At 45.8% G+C, this 18,302-nt stretch overlaps 1 protein-coding gene across 8 annotated transcripts in view; it reads right to left on the bottom strand.

Moving 5' to 3' along the window:
• The window catches only part of PCMTD1 (protein-L-isoaspartate (D-aspartate) O-methyltransferase domain containing 1), a 63,872-nt gene extending 62,755 nt beyond the window's left edge, over positions 1 to 1,117 (bottom strand). For 5 of the 8 annotated variants that reach the window (XR_008619513.1, XM_028500686.2, XM_028500688.2 and 2 more), the window contains exon 1: positions 917 to 1,035. The gene's annotated coding sequence lies outside the window, so the exon portion shown is untranslated. Of the gene's footprint in view, positions 1 to 916 lie in introns of all 8 variants that reach the window. The other 3 variants (XM_024126982.3, XM_028500687.2, XM_024126983.3) reach the window with 1 other exon arrangement.
• Between the last annotated feature and the right edge of the window lie 17,185 nt (positions 1,118 to 18,302).

Here is an 18,302-nt window from a genome sequence, read left to right as displayed (position 1 = left end):
TTACACGCGCAGACAAATCCTTAATGGCTAAACACCACACTTGCAGACTGGTTCCCCTGGGCAGTAAGCGGGGGAAAGATGGGTGGGAGGCCGGCGCGGGGGGAGGACACACTTCGTCACTGTGCGGCTGCGCTGTGTTTCCTTAAAGAGCACATAGTACTTTTGCAACAATGATACATAACAAACTGCGAGCAAAAACTATCGGGAAGACCGTACTTCCTCCTCCGTACCCAAAGGATGCCAATGTGTAACTTAAAAAACACAGCTAGGATCTTTAAATTTTAAAAAGAGAACAGATGGAAACACAGTTCTGGAAGTGGGGAACAAACAAACAAAAAAATAATTGGATTCGCAAAATTTCTCCCCCTGCGGTTCCACGCCTGGGTCTCCTCTACTCCGGCGGTGGACGAGATGGCACTCTACAGCAGTAAAAGCCCAACCGAGACCCGAAAACGAAAAAAGGCGGCGCCGTTCCAGCCCCCGAGACCCCCTCCAGCCTCAGCGCCGAGGCCGCGCGAGGCGCCGCGGGCAGGTCCGCCTCCTCCGAAGCCGACAACAACAAAGTCGCGGCGGCGGGGCCCCCGGCCCCCCGGCCCTTCCGCCTCCTTGGACCCCGCGGCCCCCAGCCTCCCCTCAGCCCCCAGGCCCCCTCGAACCCTCAGCCGCCGGCCCCGACCCCCGGCCCCTCCGACCTCACGCCCCCGACCCCCGGCCCCTCGGCCCTTCCGACCTCCAGGCCCCAGACCCGCCTCCACCCCCGGGCCCAGCCTCACCCCGCCCCCTCGGCCGCCCGGCCCCGACCTCCCTCCCTCCCGGCCCCCGACCACCCCCTGACTCCCTCAATCCCTCGGCCCCATTCGGCCCTTCCGGCCCCTTGGCCCCCGACCCCGCCCCCAGCCCGGGGCGACGGCCTTACCTGTGGCGAGGCGGTCGGTGGGCCCGCCGCAGCGGGCGCCGGTGAGGCGCTGGGACTCGGCGGGCTCCGCGGCAGCCGGCGCCGCCGCCAAAACAACACGTCCACCGCCGCCGCCGCCGCCGCCGCCGGGAGGAGGGGCGGGGCCCGGACGCTGGTTGGGGAAGCCCGAGCGCCGCGGCCTCCAAGCCGGCGGGGACCGGGCATGCGCGGACGGCGGCTGGCGCGAGGGCCGCCGCGAGGACGCTGAAATCAACAAGGCCCGGGGACGCCCCATCAGACTCCGCCCCTCGGCTCGCCCCGCCCCTAGCCCAAACCACGCGAGGTCTCGATGGGGCCCGAAGACACGGAGGCAGAGAGAGATCCCGCGAGAGCAGCGGCCGCGTAGCCGCCGCCGCCGCCGCCGCCGCCGCCGGCCTCCCCCCGCCGTCCCCCCCGTCCCCGCCCCCGCCCCCCCGCGTGGGGCTGCTGTTTCCGGAGCTGGGGCCGGTCGATGAGCTGATGCTGCTCCGCGGTGCCCGGCGGCGTGTGGCCGCCTGTCCGTCCGTCACGACTGGCGGCTTCCACCCACTCGGGCGGCGCCGGGAGAGGAGGCGGGGCCGAGGGCTGCCCGGCGGGAGGGCTCTGCCCGCGGCTGCCGTCCTTGCCCTGTCCGCGGGCTTTCTCCGCGGTTGAACAGTTAGAGCGCCCTGGATGCCGTGCTGCTTCCCACCGTGGCTGTCTGTGTGCAGAAGCGGTTAAATCAGATACGGTTGGCTGAAACCCTGCAAGCGAGGTCAGAGCCGAGGTCCCTAGGGAGGAACTCGCAGACGGAGCAGAGTTGATAAAGAGCTGGTCGGCGTTCAGTTCAGCAACTGTTTGCAGGGAGTGGAGTGTGAATGCAGGTCCAGCGGGCGCTCCGCTCCTCCTGCAGTCTCTCCATCTGCGGTGCCCTTAACCCCTGCATTCTTGGTCCCGGGCCCAAACTGTGTACTCACCGTGATGGGGTCACGGAACAGTCTTAAAGGGTTCGCTTTCTGAAATTCCCAAGCAGGACTTTCTGCACCCGAAAGTCTCCTACCTTAAGCTAAATAAGTAAAAATGGTCAAGTTAGGAAAATAGCTGAAATCATGAATCACCTGTTACAGCATTTTCCCTCTTTTCTCCCCTTCATTTCTTTATGCATTTTCTTTACTTTCCCCATTCTGCAATAGGAATTTTTCAGAGTTCTAGACTTTTTTTTTTCTTCTTCCGCAACTGCATTAAACTTGACCACATGTCATTTTTAGTAAGACTACCAGTAAGGATGTAGTTAGCAAACAGGAGCAACTGCTGTTCTTGTGGGTGAGTGATTGAACAGCATATCGGCCGACAGCTCAGTGTCTTGCTGGGGTTCTCTACCTTCAGACCATTTCTGATTACGCCTGCATTTAGCACTTCTCGTGCATAATTTACTTCTGGTGAGTGTGCGCCTTCCTACTGATGTGTAATCCACGAAGTCTGGTTGCAGGCCCATGGTGTTCCCTGCTGCTCTCCAGCACCCAGTACAGGGTCTCCTGCAAGACTGGTCCTCTGCAGTTGTTGAATGGCTGATATAATTTTAAATTATCCCATCATCCAGAATTATTTAGAGATTTGTTTAGACTTTGATTAATCTAGATGCCCACAAGACAGTTTATTCCTAGAGCTCTTGGTCCAGTGTTGGCAGCGAGTGTGGTCCTGGCAACAGGAAAGTAACACTTGCTGGAGTAACTTAATTCTTCACACCAGGTTGCTTCAGTTTTAATATGAAGCAGAAAATAGCCAGAGTGCATACTTCATGAATACAGGATCCTGTGTAGGCAGGAGCCTTGTAATGTCGGAAATGCTCTGTTATTTGCACGCAGAAGGCTGTCGACTGAAAAAAAATGCACGAAGTGAGAGTTGTGAGTTAAGTTTTATTTGGGGGAAGATCAAGACTATAGCCCGGGAGACAGCTTTTCAGATAGCTCTGAGAAACTGCCCCGAAGAGGTAGGGGACGGTCAGTGTTACACAGGATTTTAGTGAACAGGGTGCATACACGTTTTGGCAGAGGTTTGCTGCTAGTCACCAGGAGCAGATGTCACTGTTTATGCTTTTAGTGCTTTTCTAGGTATGAGGAGATGCAAGAATTGGGCTCATAAAATCTTCTGAGAATATCTGACTGAAAGCCTGTTCCGCCAGTTTTTCCCGGAGCACAGAGCGCCTCATTCCTGATCTCCACCCTGAGCTCCTTTCAGGGGGTGTTGAAGGTCAGCGGCTGCAGCGGCTCATGATTTAATCCTTGTAAAGGTAGATGGCGAATGCCAGTGTGTAGTTGGCAGGGCATTCAGCAAATGCTTATGAAACCAAACCAAATTCAGAATACAAACTACTGTCACCATCCTGGAGTTCACATTTCCCAAAGTCATGGCAAGAGTTGTTGCGTGTTTTCTTCAGCCTCAGGATCGGAGGTCTTCGTGTGTTGCCCAGATTAACCTTAAATCACCTAGTTATTTGCAAACACCTCTGTTGCATAATGGGCCTTGGTTATGGTTTATAGTGAGTGCCAAGTCTGGTCTGAGGCCTGAAAGAATTTCCTTGTATCTTTCATTTGACCTGCAATGTCTGGGGAAAATCCAGGACTAAATCCTACTAAATATGGAACTGTTTTGTTCTGCAACTAAATTTCCTTGTACTATTTTCAGTACAGTTACAAGTCCATCGCCTCCCTCCCCGCCCCACAAAAAAAAAAAAAAAAAAAAAATCTCTCTCATAAAAGAGAATTAGTTTCACTGTACTTACTTTTCTGTTTGAAAAACAAGGGCCACACAACGGCATTTCCTTACTGATTTTAAGAAACATAAATTTGGTTTTTTGGGAAGATGGTAATGTTTCTAGAGTAGGACTAGAATTTGAAAATGAAGGAGAAAACTTCAGACCCTACATTCCAGAGAAGTGTTTTCTATATAATTTACAAATGGACGAAATACAAAGCAGTCTCAGAGCTGACAGAGATGAAAGGGAATCTTTTAACTTTGTGACAACCTTTGTTTATAGCCATTAGCACTTTTCTTACAAGGTGTCTCCTCGGTGTTGCGTCCCACTGTGATCACTTAAGATTACTCCACTCCTGAGAAACATTAAAGTCAAAATTAAGGATTTCTCTATGACAACATAAAAGTAGCTACCCTCTAGAAGAAAAGTGAAACAGACTTTAAGTCAGTGGTTCTCAAAATGTGGTCTTGATCTCGGGTGGCCTCAGCCTGCAGCAGCTTGAAGCATGGTTTCAGTTCCTGGCCAGTGACTGAGGTCGGGTCCTGGCAGTGAGAGCACCGAATCCTAGCCACTAGACCAAAGGTCAGTGACAAGGCCCTGGCCCTACAGCTTTGCAGAAAAAGAATTCCCACAAAGACGGAAAGCAGTGAAACAAAGTATTTATTAGGAGAAAAAAAAGTACAGTACGTGTGGAGAGACACACAGGCAGACTCAGAGAGAGAGTCGTGCCCTCGTGAATCAGTGAATCACTTTTATGGGACATTTCTTCCTGGTTTCCTTTGGCCAGTCATTTTGATTTGCCTGATCCTGAGTCTGTATTTGGTTTATTTCAGGACTCCCCCATGTGCGCGCTCACATCTCTTAGGCAAGATGGATTCTACTGAAGAGGCCTATGGGCCACTTAGCATCACTCCGCTTTGGACCTCCAAGGAGCCTTTCTGGGCATGTGTAGTCGGGGAGGTCTCCTGACTTAGAGAATGAGGAGTATGTGGTCTCTTATCTTCTATCTGGACAGGGCCCAGACTCCTCAAGTGTCCTGTTATGCTCCTCGGAGTATGGGTCCACATGGAACGAACTCCAACCATTTGCCCCGGGAGCCAGTCTATTTCCTGCCTCAGTCTGGGCCCAGAGGCATCAAATCATAAGGGAACTCACCAGAAGTGCAAATCCAAGGGGCCCAACCCCAATTTAACAAGTCCTCTGGGTGATTCTGATCAGTGCTAAAAGTTTGAAAATAGACTTTTTCAGTACATCTTTTTTCTAAAGTACATATAGTTCATAGATGTGAAACTGGGTGGAAAAACAGGCTTGCTTTGGTGAAAATACTCCATTCCTGGTATTCCCAGTGGCTATAAATCATCTAGTAAGGAAATTGTACTCATTGTTCATGGACCTTCCCCAGTGTTTCTTCCTTTATAAGCCTTTCTCAATCCTTTGAGCCACAATATGATGTTGTTTTGTTGATATTTTTCACATTCAAAGATGCTATTCGTGATGGTGGGTGTGAACGGAAAGACTGCTCAAGCAACCCTTCCCATGTGGGAAAATCACCTCGAATTGTGCACCACTGCTGCTTCTGTGGGCCTGAGCCTTTAGTGACTCTTATTTTTTTTCCCTCTGAACTACCCACCCAGAATGCCACGTTGATCTGCAGACTCTATTAGTTTCCCAGCATTTCAAAGCTATACTGTATTTTCTGAAACTTCTTAATATGTTAAAAACAAACAACAACAAAAAAACTGACAAAGTTTATGTAAAGTTATTTTATAGTAAGAGTCTTAAAAAACCAACCTGGAACAGCAAAGAATTCAGTTCTTCTGAGACCAAACAACAAATGTAAAAACACATACCTTGCTGAGTCTAACCACCTCCCTCCACTGGAAGTATTTACAGCAAAACACTGAAAAGCAGAAAAGTTGCTTTTAGCTTCTCAAATTCAGTAACCATTGAAATCTAAGTAATAAAGGAATTGTATGTACAATTAAAAATAAAATTATACTTTCCCAAAGTCACTTGACCCTATTCTTTGAGTGGATACTTCCAAAATTTCTGCTCTATTTAACATTAAGAATGAAACCTGTTTGTGCAGACTATATTCAATTAGAAATGAATTTTAATTGGAAATTTAATCTCTAATAATATTAAGCCATAATATACATCTCTTTGTGTTCCACTTTTTCTATATAGATCCCTTTTACTCTATCTGACAATACATAAAAATACCAAAGACATTTAAATGACTATTTCAGGCCTCATTTCTCACTTTTTCAGGATTTACTTGAAAATAACTTGTCTGATAATCGACTACTGATTCCTACATCAACTCTTTTTCTCTTTTCTGTTGGCTTAGACGTCTTTATACTCAAAGAAGCTATGCAGATAGCCCCTTTGATCACCTAAATTGAGAAGTCTTAAGGTTACTTATCTTGTTGCATTTGCCTAAGACTCTATAATTGTATACTATGTAATATTAAATTGGCCAGATGGTTTTCAAAGTGATGTATAATATCCATTTTATTAATAAGTAAATTGATAGAGATTCAGTGAAAATGAGAATAAGCAAAGAAAGGACAAGGGCCAGCCATGTTAAAGAGAAAATTTCACTTATAAAAAGATTTGAGAGATTGCTGTATTTATGTTCATATGTTTTTATCTCATATGATAAACGTTGGGTCTAAAAAATTGATGAATTCGATAGTTTTACTATAAACGCTTAAATAGATGAAACAACTATTTTGAAGTGATGACAAAACTTTAATTGCTTCGTCCTAAACAATTGAAGGGCTTCCCTGGTGGCGCAGTGGTTAAGAATCCGCCTGCCAACGCAGGGGACACGGGTTCAAGCCCTGGTCCGGGAAGATCCCACATGCCGCGGAGCAACTAAGCTCATGCGCCACAACTACTGAGCCTGTGCTCTAGAGCCTGCGAGCCACAACTACTGAGCCCGCAGGCCACAACTACTGAAGCCCACGCGCCTAGAGCCCGTGCTCTGCAACAAGAGAAGCCACCGCAATGAGAAGCCCGCACACCGCAACAAAGAGTAGCCCCCGCTCGCCACAACTGGAGAAAGCCCACACGCAGCAATGAAGACCCAACGCAGCCAAAAATAAAATAAATTAAATTTTTTTAATTGAAATAATTGTTTAATGATTGTATAGTTATCTTTGCCTATTTTTTCCTCTTACCCTGGAACCTGCGTTCCCTCCACATGTCAGATTTCACCCCCTCTCTGACAGATTAAAATCTGTCAGATTAAAACATCTGGATTCAGATCCACCTTTAGTTTTTTTTTTTTTTTTTTTTCCTATCGAGGCTTATTCCAGAGAGCTGCCTATGGGCAAACTTCTATTATAAACTTGAAAAGTAATGGCATGTAACCTTCAAATTTGATAAGATTAGGTTTTTTGTTTGTTTGTTTTGGGGCCACGCCCACTTATTGTGGGTCCTAGTTCCCTGAACAGGGATTGAACCCCGGGCCCCAGCAGTGAAAGCACAGAGTCCTAACCACTGGACCACCAGGAAATTCCCAAGATTAGTCTTTTATGAATGACTGAGAAGGAGAAAAATACTGGAAGTGTACCCATTTTCATACTTCCTATTCCTTGGTACTATGAGAATTATATTCTATAAAATATATATATATTACATTTGTGCTAAGGAGGGGGAGGGGAGGGGAGGAAAAGAAAAGCCTCCCACTCCATTTAGTAGAATTCATATAGGCCAAATTAATTGATTCTTCTAATTCTTCTGAATTATCATTCCCATATTATCTTTAACAGCTCTTACAGCTGTGTTCACATGTAATTTATGGTGTTGACAGGCCTCTCCACATAGATTGTGAGAAGCTTAAAAGAGGCCTAGGGCCTAGCACAGTGGCCCGCGCGGGAGGGGCTCTACCAAAAAAGCATCAGTAGAATTTTCATAGTCTATAAACCTCTGCAGGAGAGAGACAAACAGTCTGGTTAAGTGATGCACTCATTCATTCAACAAGTGTTTATTAAGATGTGAGCTCTGCTGGGCAAGGAGATAATAGCAGGTAATAGTTGGAAAAGGCCCTGTCTTCTTAGAGCTCATATTTTAGTGCAGCTGTACATAAACAGATAGAGGAAATTATGGGACAATAGCATAAAGAATTTCAGAACTAACCATTACCTTAGAAGGCATTTGGTCAGCTCATGTTTTACAGATGGATTGAGTATTAACTGTAACTTTGCAATTACAGTAGATTTAATATTGATAGGATACTGGAAGTTCTTCCAGTAAAAGGAAATATAAAAATTATCAACAAAAAAGGAATTTCTTTTAGGAAAATAAGCATTTCTACTTCATTGTCTGCAGTAAATAGTGACTTCAACTCTAATATGTTTTTTAATCTATAGAGATGCTTTTCCTTCACTAGGGATACTGCTTGTAAATTAGATGCATTGAAACTACAGATTTAATTTTTTTAATTTATATGTAACTAAATTTTAAATTAATTTTTAAAGAAGCTATTAAAAATGTAATGAGCATTTTCTGAGAAACTGTGATGTTCAAGATATGGAACAAAATGTGACATCATTGCTTTCTTAATAAACTTGTATTCAAACAATGCAAGGAAGAAAGTGACGCATGACATACAAAAAGGGTAAAAATAAGTTGCTATTGCTTCGTGGAAGTGCTCCATGACAGAAGTCAAATTTGAATCATGATCGAAAATTTAGATAGAATTTTTGCATTGAAAAGATGATGAAAATAGTCATTTTAGGAAAGGGGATAGCACAGAGTAACAGTGAAATAGGTCATTCATGGTGTGCTTTCAAAGAGCAGAGATTAATCTCATTTATCTAGAGCATAGGGTACAAGGGGATAACGGGACTAAGTCTGGCAGGTCAACTGCAACTGGGCTTGTGGTCTAGATTCATGAAGCAATGAGGGGCCACGTTCGTCTTATTTATGTGCCATTGACTCCAGTGCCTTATCTCAGAGCTAAAAACTATACTGTACGTAACAATTGCTGTAAGAGTTTGCTATCATCTATCTGAGAGTTTACCTCAGTGAGTCATGGTGTAAATGAAGTGTGTGTGTGTGTGTGTGTGTGTGTGTGTGTGTGTGTGTGTGGCAGTGCTTAAGCTATGGCATCTGAATTCTGAGAGGAAGATGATAAATTCCTTGGTCAATAAGCCTGTCTTTATTGATCAGATAACTGAACCATAGTAATGAGTCCAGGCACTGAAGTGATCACTAGTATTTATAGATTCTTCCTGCTCTAAATGGGCTGATAATCTTGAACACAGTAATTAGGAGGAATTGACCAGAACCAACTGGCCTTCAAATAGAGTGTTTTTTTTTTAAATCCCATTAAATGGACTAGTTTGCTAAAAATAATACTAAAAATAGGGGTTTTGTCAACAAATTCATTATTAGGGCAGAACAGAGAATTTAAATGAAAAATCCTAAAACAAAGCCTTGGCCTAAATAATCATCAGCACCCTTCCTTTTGGCAAAAATGTGGTATAAATCAGAATGTGACTTAAAGTCTATGCTTTTTCAAGGAGATATTTACAGAGTCTGGTCCACCCCAAACACTCTGGCAGAGTGTTCAGTGTAGCCCAGTTTGAAGGTCATGGTTAAGTGACAGAGGCAGTCCAACCAAGAGCACAGGTGCTTGGATCACGCAGCTCCCCTGTCAGGACCAACTATAAACCAGCACTTAACAGGAGCAGCACATCAGCTCTCCTGCTCTGCCTGGTGCCATCACGCTGCCTGGTGCCGTCACGCTGCCTGACCCCTCTGTGGCCTCATCCCCCCCTTCCCCACCAACATTTTCTCTGCCTCTCTACAGTGTGTCCTGTTGGACCCAGCACTAGCACCGTATTGGAAAGCAGTTATGATAAGGGATTCACGCCAAGATGCTTCATATACAAAATCAGCTTGGTTTCCCTCCAGGAGTATTTTTACTTAGACAACTCTCTAAAAAAGGTAGAATTCTTACAAAGGATTTAACTAACTAATGATGTTCTAATCACAGAGGACTTTGGCCTCAGCGGTAAGCCGCCACTGAATGTTACAGGGGGAGGGCTTTCTGTCTTCTTAGCTTCCTTCAATTTCTAATTAAAAGGCTGAAATATGAAATACATCTCTGACACTAGTTTATATTTTTATTCTGCATCTGTTCCTTTTCCCTTGATCTGCTTGAGCAGGTAGGCAAGTCATGTGGCTGCTTGCCTTGTGGGAGAGGTCAAGCTGGCAGGACAGAAAGCTGACTTTCTTAGCACAATTATGCCCCAAGGCCTCCCTCCCCAGATGGGAATGCAACAGATGACCCTGCGTCCAGTGAGCAGCAAAACAAAACAAAACCCTGTTTACCAAGCCAGGGGCGAGACCTCGGAGAAAATGGATGCACAGTATATAGCTGGAGAGGCTGGACTTTCAGACTTGGAGTTTCCGGTTGCACGACATTATCTCACGCCCGTAGGGTAGAATGGACTCAGCAGGACCTCCAGAAGCAAAGGGTCTACACCAGGTGGGACAATGGGCATCTCAGCAGTAACTACTGTGAGCTGATAGCTCCAGGCCAGGACAGCCTCCTCGATGGTTTGACCTCACACAAGAACCCAGGATGTTTAATCATTACGGACATAGGAGACCTGAAAGTATAATTCAAACTGAAATTTCTCATTGGTTCCGTAGGTTACGAACTCACACTCAAAATTCATTTGACTAGGAAAAAAAAATATTTGACTGTATTGACTTAGGCTCTAAAATTGCACAGTCTGCTGTGGTTTTAACTGCATTCCAGCACACCACTGGAGAATATTACTGGACAGCTGTCTGGAGGTCAGATATTCTCAGCCCACAGACTGAAGGTGACCATCCATCCTGGTCTGCTCGTGGCGGTCCCAGTTGATGACTGCTGTCCTGTCGTGATTATTAACAGTGCGCCCTTTTACTCTCAAGTGTGCAGGTGTGGATGATACACTGCATGGCTCCCTGACACAAAACTCTCAACTACCGTCTGCACAGGCTAGATTCTGCCTCTGTAACAACACAAAGTTGCAGTGGTTTCCCCCGACACAAGTTTATCAGGTGAACTCTAGGCCACTGTCCCCGTGGGTTGGCTCAGGGTTCCAGACACCACCATATTAACATGTGCTTTCCACGACCTTTACAACGGAAAAAGAGAGCTCTTAAAGTGTCTCATGCCAGCACATAAATGATCCAACTTGCTGGCCAGGACTATTCATATGGCTCAAACTCATATGGCAAGGGCGGGGGTGGGTAATTTTCCCATTTTCCAAGAAGAAAAGAGCTGAATATGAGTGTGAAAACTCTCACTGCTAGCTATTCAAGCAAGAAGCCAAGGGGCCTATTTACTGTCACATTATGAAGCTGAAAAATGTACTCTCAAGTAGGCGGATGAGATCTTTGCCACTTCCCTCGTGCTTAACCACAGTTCTAGTAAAAGTGACTCTCTGAGGTCCCTAGTCCCAGGTCTTAGAGTCAAGGTAAGAGGGTTTAGGGACTTCCTTGATGGCGCAGTGGTTAAGAATCCTCCTGCTAACACAGGGGACACAGGTTCGAGTCCTGGTCCAGGAAGATCCCACGTGCCGTGGAGCAACTAAGCCTGCGGGCCACAACTACTGAGCCTGTGCGCCTGAAGCCCGTGCGCCACAACAAGAGAAGCCACCACAATGAGAAGCCACCGCAATGAGAAGCCCGCGCACCGCGACGAAGAGTAGCCCCTGCTCGCGGCAACTAGAGAAAGCCCACGCGCAGCAGCAAAGACCCAATGCAGCCAAAAATAAATTAATTTATTTATTTATTAAAAAAATATATAAAAAAAGATAAGAGGGTTTAAAGTTTTGTTTGTCACTAAACAAGAGAATCAACAGCAGACAAGAAAAAAATTCAAAATATGATTCAAGATCCTTTGAGTTTGAGAACATTAACAGTTAAAAATAATAGTCATAAAACAAACACACACTTCATAAATATATATGTATTGCCTAGCCCCTAACGTAACTAGTAGTCAGAAGAAAAAAAAAAAAAAACTAAGCTAATTCATACATATGCATTAATGGTCATTAGCATTCCTGTTGAAGAAATTAACCATTTGTTTTGACTGTAGAGAGAAACTTTACGTTTCAATAGAAAACCATAACACACCCTTCTGAGTTATCAGACTCTAGTCCTAGTCACTGTCTTGGAGCTATTTCTCACCTCTTTATAACCTACATGGTGTTGTTACCTACCTGTCAGTTGGACTGGATTCTGCTGTTGTGCACAGTTTGTCCATCCTTACCAAGTTTTCAATTCTTCACATTGGTTCATATTGTTTTTCTCCCATCAGTGTGATCTTGAGAAGCTTGCCCAGGGGTCTGGTGGCTGTGGTCTGATGGTGCCAGAAGGTCACTACCTCAGCCCAGCTGTTACTAGCGTTCTGCAAATACTGCTCACCCCAGAAACACTTAGTGACCACTTAAGAAGAAATGTTTAACTTAGCGCTTCTTTGTTATAATCTACCGTGTTCTCAAAATCATCCCGTGTTGTCATTTTGCTTGATTGCAAATTTTTTGTTGTCATTTTTCTTCTGAAGGCTACTTTTGTTTTCCTTATGAGTAAGAAAAAATATTCCTTCTTCAATATATTTCTATTATCTTAAATTCGTAATCATTCTGTTATTTGAATACATTTCAACCTGTTCCTTTTCTTAACTTTTTTTTTGGAAATAATTATAGATCCCCAGGAAATGATAAAGATAGTACAGAGAGTTCCCATGTACCTTTACCCAGTTTAATATCTGATGTGTTTATAATATGATATCAAAACGAAGAGCTTGGGAGTTCTCTGGTGGCCTAGTGGTTAGGTTTAGGGTGCTTTCACTGCGGAGGCCTGGGTTTGATCCCGTACAGCAAGCCGCACTGTACAGCCAAAAAAAAGGCAAAAAAAACAAAGAGCTTGACATTGGTGCAGTATGCACTCTTCTGCTTGATCCAGTCTGAAGCTCTCTGTTGCATTTTTCATTTCATTCATTGAATTCTTCAGTTCCAGAACCGTCCTTTGTTTCTTTGGAATGATTTCTCTCTTTTTGTTGAACTTCTTGTTTTGTTCATGGATTGTCTTCCTGATCTCATTGTCTATCAGTGTTCTCACTGAACTTATTTAAAACACTTATTTTGGGGTTTCCTTGCTGGCACAGTGGTTGAGAGTCCGCCTGACGATGCAGGCAGGGGACGCGGGTTCATGCCCCGGTCCAGGAAGATCCCACGTGCCGCGGAGCGGCTAGGTCTGTGAGCCATGGCCGCTGAGCCTGCGCGTCCGGAGCCTGTGCTCTGCAACGGGAGAGGCCACGGCAGTGAGAGGTCCGCGTACCTCAAAATAAAAACAGAACAAAACAAAACAAAAAACACTTATTTTGAATTCTTTGTCGGGCAATTTGTAGATCTCCATTTCTTCGGGGTTGGTTACCAGAAATTTAGTGTTCCTTTGGTAGTGTCACATTTCTTTGATTTTGTGTGTTCCTTGCAGCCTTGGTGGGTGTACAGTGGCCCCTTCCAAACTTGACGGACCGGCGAAAGACCTTCCCCTGCGGTGGTGCGAGGGTGCCTGCTGGGGGGGGGGGGGTCACACCGCAACACGTCCAGGGATGTGGGGTGCTGTGGAGACATGGACTCGGGGGGAGCACAACGGCGCCGCGGACGGGGCGTGTGCGGTGAGAGGGTCTCAGGGGCGCCTCCAGCTGGGCAGGGGCCACAGGGGCAGAGGTGGCTCCACAGAGGGAAGGTGGGGTCTTCAGCCCCTCGATCAGCATCAGCAGACTGTGGAGGCCCTTCTGCTCTCCTTTTTCCCCCCAGAGGGAGGCTGCAGCCGAGGGTCTCCCTCTCTACACTCAGCTGTGCAGTCTGCAGGAAAGGCTGACGCAGGTAAAATGCTCCCTACGCTTTTCTGTGCAGCCATCCTTGGTTTTTATGCTCCACCGGGTCGCTGCAGCATTTTAATTGTATTCTGGAACTTTCCCAGAGCTACTTTCTTTTTTCCATTGGTAGTTGTTCATTGTTTTTCTGGGGGAAGTAGGGCTGGGAGGTCCTAGTCTACCATCTTGCTGACATGACTTCTGTATGTAGAACTCTAGGTAATCTTACTAGATGTGTGGATTCCTGTAATCACTACTGCAGTCAAGACATAGGACGATTCTATCATCACAAAGATCTCCCATCTATTACCCCTTTATAACCACATCCACCCCTTCCCCACCATTCCTAACCCATGACAACCACTAATCTGTTTTCCATGTCTATAATTTTGTCATGTAAAGAAAGTTATAACATGGAATCATACAATAATATGACATTTTGAGATTGGCATTTTTCAATCAGGTTAACATCTTTAATATCCTTCCAAGTTGTTGCCTGTATCAGTAGTATGTCCCAGGCTTCTCTGGTGGCGCAGTGGTTGAGAATCCGCCTGCCAATGCAGGGGACACGGGTTCAAGCCCTGGTCTGGGAAGATCCCACATGCCGTGGAGCAACTAAGCCCGTGCCCCACAACTACTGAGCTTATGCTCTAGAGCCCGCGAGCCACAACTATTGAGCTCGGGTGCTGCAACTACTGAAGCCCGTGTGCTCTAGGGCCCATACTCCACAACAAGAGAAGCCACCGCAGTGAGAAGCCCACGCACCACAACAAAGAGCAGCCCCCACTCACCGCAACTAGAGAAAGCCCACACACAGCAACGACGACCCAACACAGCCAAAATTAAATAAATTAAATTAAAAAAAAAAAATAGTGTGTTCCTTTTCATTGCTGACTAGCATTTCATGGTACAGACGTACCACCGTTAATTGAACTTTTCATCATCTATTGAGGGACACCCTGATTATTTCCAATTTGGGGCTATTACAAATAAAAGTGCTATGCATAATTATGCATAATTATGTTATGCATAATTTTTCTGCAGACATAAGCTTTCATTTCTTTGGGATAAATACCCAGAAGTAAAATTTCTGGGTCATATAGTAAGTGTATGATTAGTTTTTTAAGAGTTTTCCAGGCTATTTCCTTTCTTTTTTTTTTTTTAATAAATTTATTTATTTATGACTGCATTGGGTCTTTGTTGCTGCGCGCGGGCTTTCTCTAGCTGCGGCGAGCAGGGGCTACTCTTCGTTGCGGTGCGTGGGCCTCTCATTGCGGTGGCTTCTCTTGTTGCGGAGCACGGGCTCTAGAGCACACACTTCAGTAGTTGAGGCACACGGGCTCAGTAGTTGTGGCTCGTGGGCTCTAGAGCGCAGGCTCAGTAGTTGTGGCGCACGGGCTTAGCTGCTCCACGGCATGTGGGATCTTCCCAGACCGGGGCACGAACCCGCGTCCCCTGCATCGGCAGGCGGACTCTCAACCACTGCGCCACCAGGGAAGCCCCATTATTTTTTTTTTAAACTGTCCTACCAGTAGTGATTCTGAACATCTTTCTATGTGCTTACTTACCATCAGTATATCCTCTTCAGTGAAGAGGAACACTTCAGTGAGGTGTTTCTATAGGTCTTTTTCTCATTTTCAAATCGAATCTAAAATAGGACACAAATGAACTTACCTACGAAACAGAAACAGACTCAGACATAGAGGACAAACTTGTGGCTGCCACCATTAGGTTTCAGGACCTCGGGATAATCATCTGGGCTCACATAGTCACCCTCCGAATTCCTGACTGTCCTCTGGGCTTGCAGTCCCATCCTCTGGTTCCCTGTCTCCACCCGTAGAGCCATCCTTCTTTTTTCACGAAAGGTAGCAGGTTTGCGATTGAGGAGTTTTATCAGCCTGTTTCCTGCCTGGAGAACTTGGGGAGTCTGACTCCCTTGGCATCCTTCCTTCATTCTGTTCTGTCTGGTCCATTTCAGCTCAGTTCAGTGTTTCTGCCAAGAACCGTGTGAGTCTCCCGCGTATGTCTTAGGGATTCACTCCATTAGAGACAAGAGGCTTCTCTACACGTCTTTCCTGGATTACCCGTATCTATTCCTTGTTTACACTTAGGTGGCTGAGGATGTCCATACCTGGTCTCTTCAAAGAGCCCCCCCGTGTGCTCGGATACTCAGGACAGCAGAAGACGTCCAGCCACACTCTTGGCTTTGCTCTCAGAGAATGCTTTCCTGACAGTGAATCTCTTACTTCTAGCATCTTTTGCAATCTGAGTAGAATGTTTCCCAAATCATCAAACCCCGATTCTGTTTTGCTTCACAGTTCTTCCTTCAGTTTACCTCTTTCCTCTCACTTTTTACTTAAAAGCTGGAAGAAGAAACCAGGCATCAACGTCAACATTCTTGAAAATCTCCTCAGCTACATAGTGACAAGGACTCTCTCCTTTGACCAGCCTCTCTCCTCTGAGCTCTGGTTTTGACTAGGTCTTGCCCTTGGGCTCTGTCCTTGGCTTATTTTGTCCAATTTTAGCAAGAATCCTGCTGATTCAGTTTAGTGAAAAGCCCCACCCTGATCAAATTCCTCATCCTCAACCTTTGCTAGCTGCCTTCAGCAAAAATCCTGTCAGGCCAGTTTACCCAGAATCCCCCACCCACAGTGCTTCCGTTTAGTAATTTTCCATCCACGGAACCGCCACCTGCACCTTGGGGTACTTGTGCTTGTACTTGGTGTTAAGCTGAGTCTCTTTGCTTCCTGCAAACTCCGTCGTAGTGGTCGCTGAATGAAGTCAACCTTACTGTCTTTCACATGAGTCATGAAAATTTTTCTTTACCAGTGTCCAAGTTCATCACTTACAAGTTCTGCTTTCCACAGAAAGGCAGGAAACTGCCAGTATGTAACAAGGATCCCCTTCCTCCAATTTCCAGTAATGTTTTCCTCATCTCCTTCTGGGCCCTCACAGCAGAGCCTTCGTCTCTTCCTGACGATTCACGAATTCTCTAAGACAATATCCTTTCTCTGCCATGCTTCTCACTGCCTGCTGAGTCCGTAGTAGCAGACCCACTAACAACCACATTTTCTAATAGGGAAGAACAAATCTCCTTTTACTTTAACCTTTGTATTCTATTGTAAAGTATACACGATTGCCCACCTCAGGGAACCCTGCCCCCATGCTTGAATGTGAAACTAGAATACCTTGGTTCAGCTCACAGGGAACATCCGGACCCCGCCCACCTGTAAATGGCTGCAGGAAAGAAGACATTAACACATCCCCTCCAGAGTCGGGCGGAAACCAGGAGATGTTTGTAACAACCTATAACCTAGTTTGCCTTTTTTGTTGTTTCTTGCGTTAACAAATGTGCGACTGAGCCTCTGATAAAATGGTAATGTGTAGTTCCAGATGAGAGTGTCGACTTACCAAAAATGCCCAGTGTGAGAGTTAGAGTTAAGTTTTATTTTTTTATTTTTTTTTTTAGAGTTAAGTTTTATTTGGCGCAAGATGAGGACTGCAGCCCGGGAAACAGCATCCCAGATAGCACTGAGAATCCCAGATAGCACTGAGAAACTGCTCCGAAGAGGCGGGGAGGGGGGGGCGGGGGGGGCGGGGCGGGGGCAGGTCAGTGTATATATGTGTGTGTGTGTGTGTGTGTATATATATATATATATATATATATATATATATATATATGTGTGTGTGTGTGTGTGATTTTGGTGAAGGCAGAGTGCCGGCAATCAAGCACCTATTGTTTTGCAGAAGGTGCTGCTAGTCTCGTGCGGGTTACTGCTAGACACCAGGAGCAGACGTCACCATGAAGGAATTTAGTGCTTTTCTAGGTATGAGGAGACGCAAGAATTGGGCTCATAAAATCAGCTCCTGAAAATACCTATCTGAAGACCTGTTCTGCCAGTTTTTCCCAGAGCACAGAGCGCCTCGTTCCTGATCTCCACCCTGAACTCCTTTCAGGGGATGTTGAAGGTCAGCGGCCGCAGCAACACCTGATTTAATCCTCGAAGAGGTAGATGGCAGAGGCCACAACAGTGAGAGGCCCGCGTACCGCAAAAAACAAAACAAAACAAAACCAAGCATTTAAATAAAGTATTCGTATAAGGCAGATTCTTCACAGTCCAACCCAGTGATTCTTAACCCCAGATATTCCCTAGAGTCTCCTGTGCAGCTTTTAAAAATTAAAAGTTCCTAGGCCTCCCACCTGGAAACTCTGATTTAATTGGTGTGGATTAGTGTCCTGGGCTTTATTATTATTATTAATTTGCATTTTTTGTTGAGGTAAAGTTAACGTGACATAAAATTGACCTTTTAAAAGTGAAGAGAGGGCTTCCCTGGTGGTGAAGTGGATAAGAATCCACCTGCCGATGCAGGGGACACAGGTTCGATCCCTGGTCCGGGAAGATCCCACATGCCGCGGAGCAACTAGGCCCGTACGCCACAGTTACTGAGCCTGTGCTCTAGAGCCCACGAGCCACAACTACTGAGCCCACGAGCCACAACTACTGAAGCCCGCGTGCCTAGAGCATATGCTCTGCTGCAAGAGAAGCCACCGCGATGAGAAGCCTGCACACCACAACAAAGAGTAACACCTGCTCGCCACAACTAGAGAAAGCCTGTGAGCAGCAATGAAGGCCCAACGCAGCCAAAAATAAATTAGAAAAAAAAAAAAGTGAAGAGAGACAGAGACACAGAGAGAGACAGAGGGAGAGAAAGAGAGAAAGAGACAGAGAGACAAGAGA

Source organism: Physeter macrocephalus, chromosome 15 (assembly GCF_002837175.3).
Source record: "Physeter macrocephalus isolate SW-GA chromosome 15, ASM283717v5, whole genome shotgun sequence".
Taxonomy (NCBI): domain Eukaryota; kingdom Metazoa; phylum Chordata; class Mammalia; order Artiodactyla; family Physeteridae; genus Physeter; species Physeter macrocephalus.
This window is presented reverse-complemented; position numbering and strand designations above follow the sequence as displayed.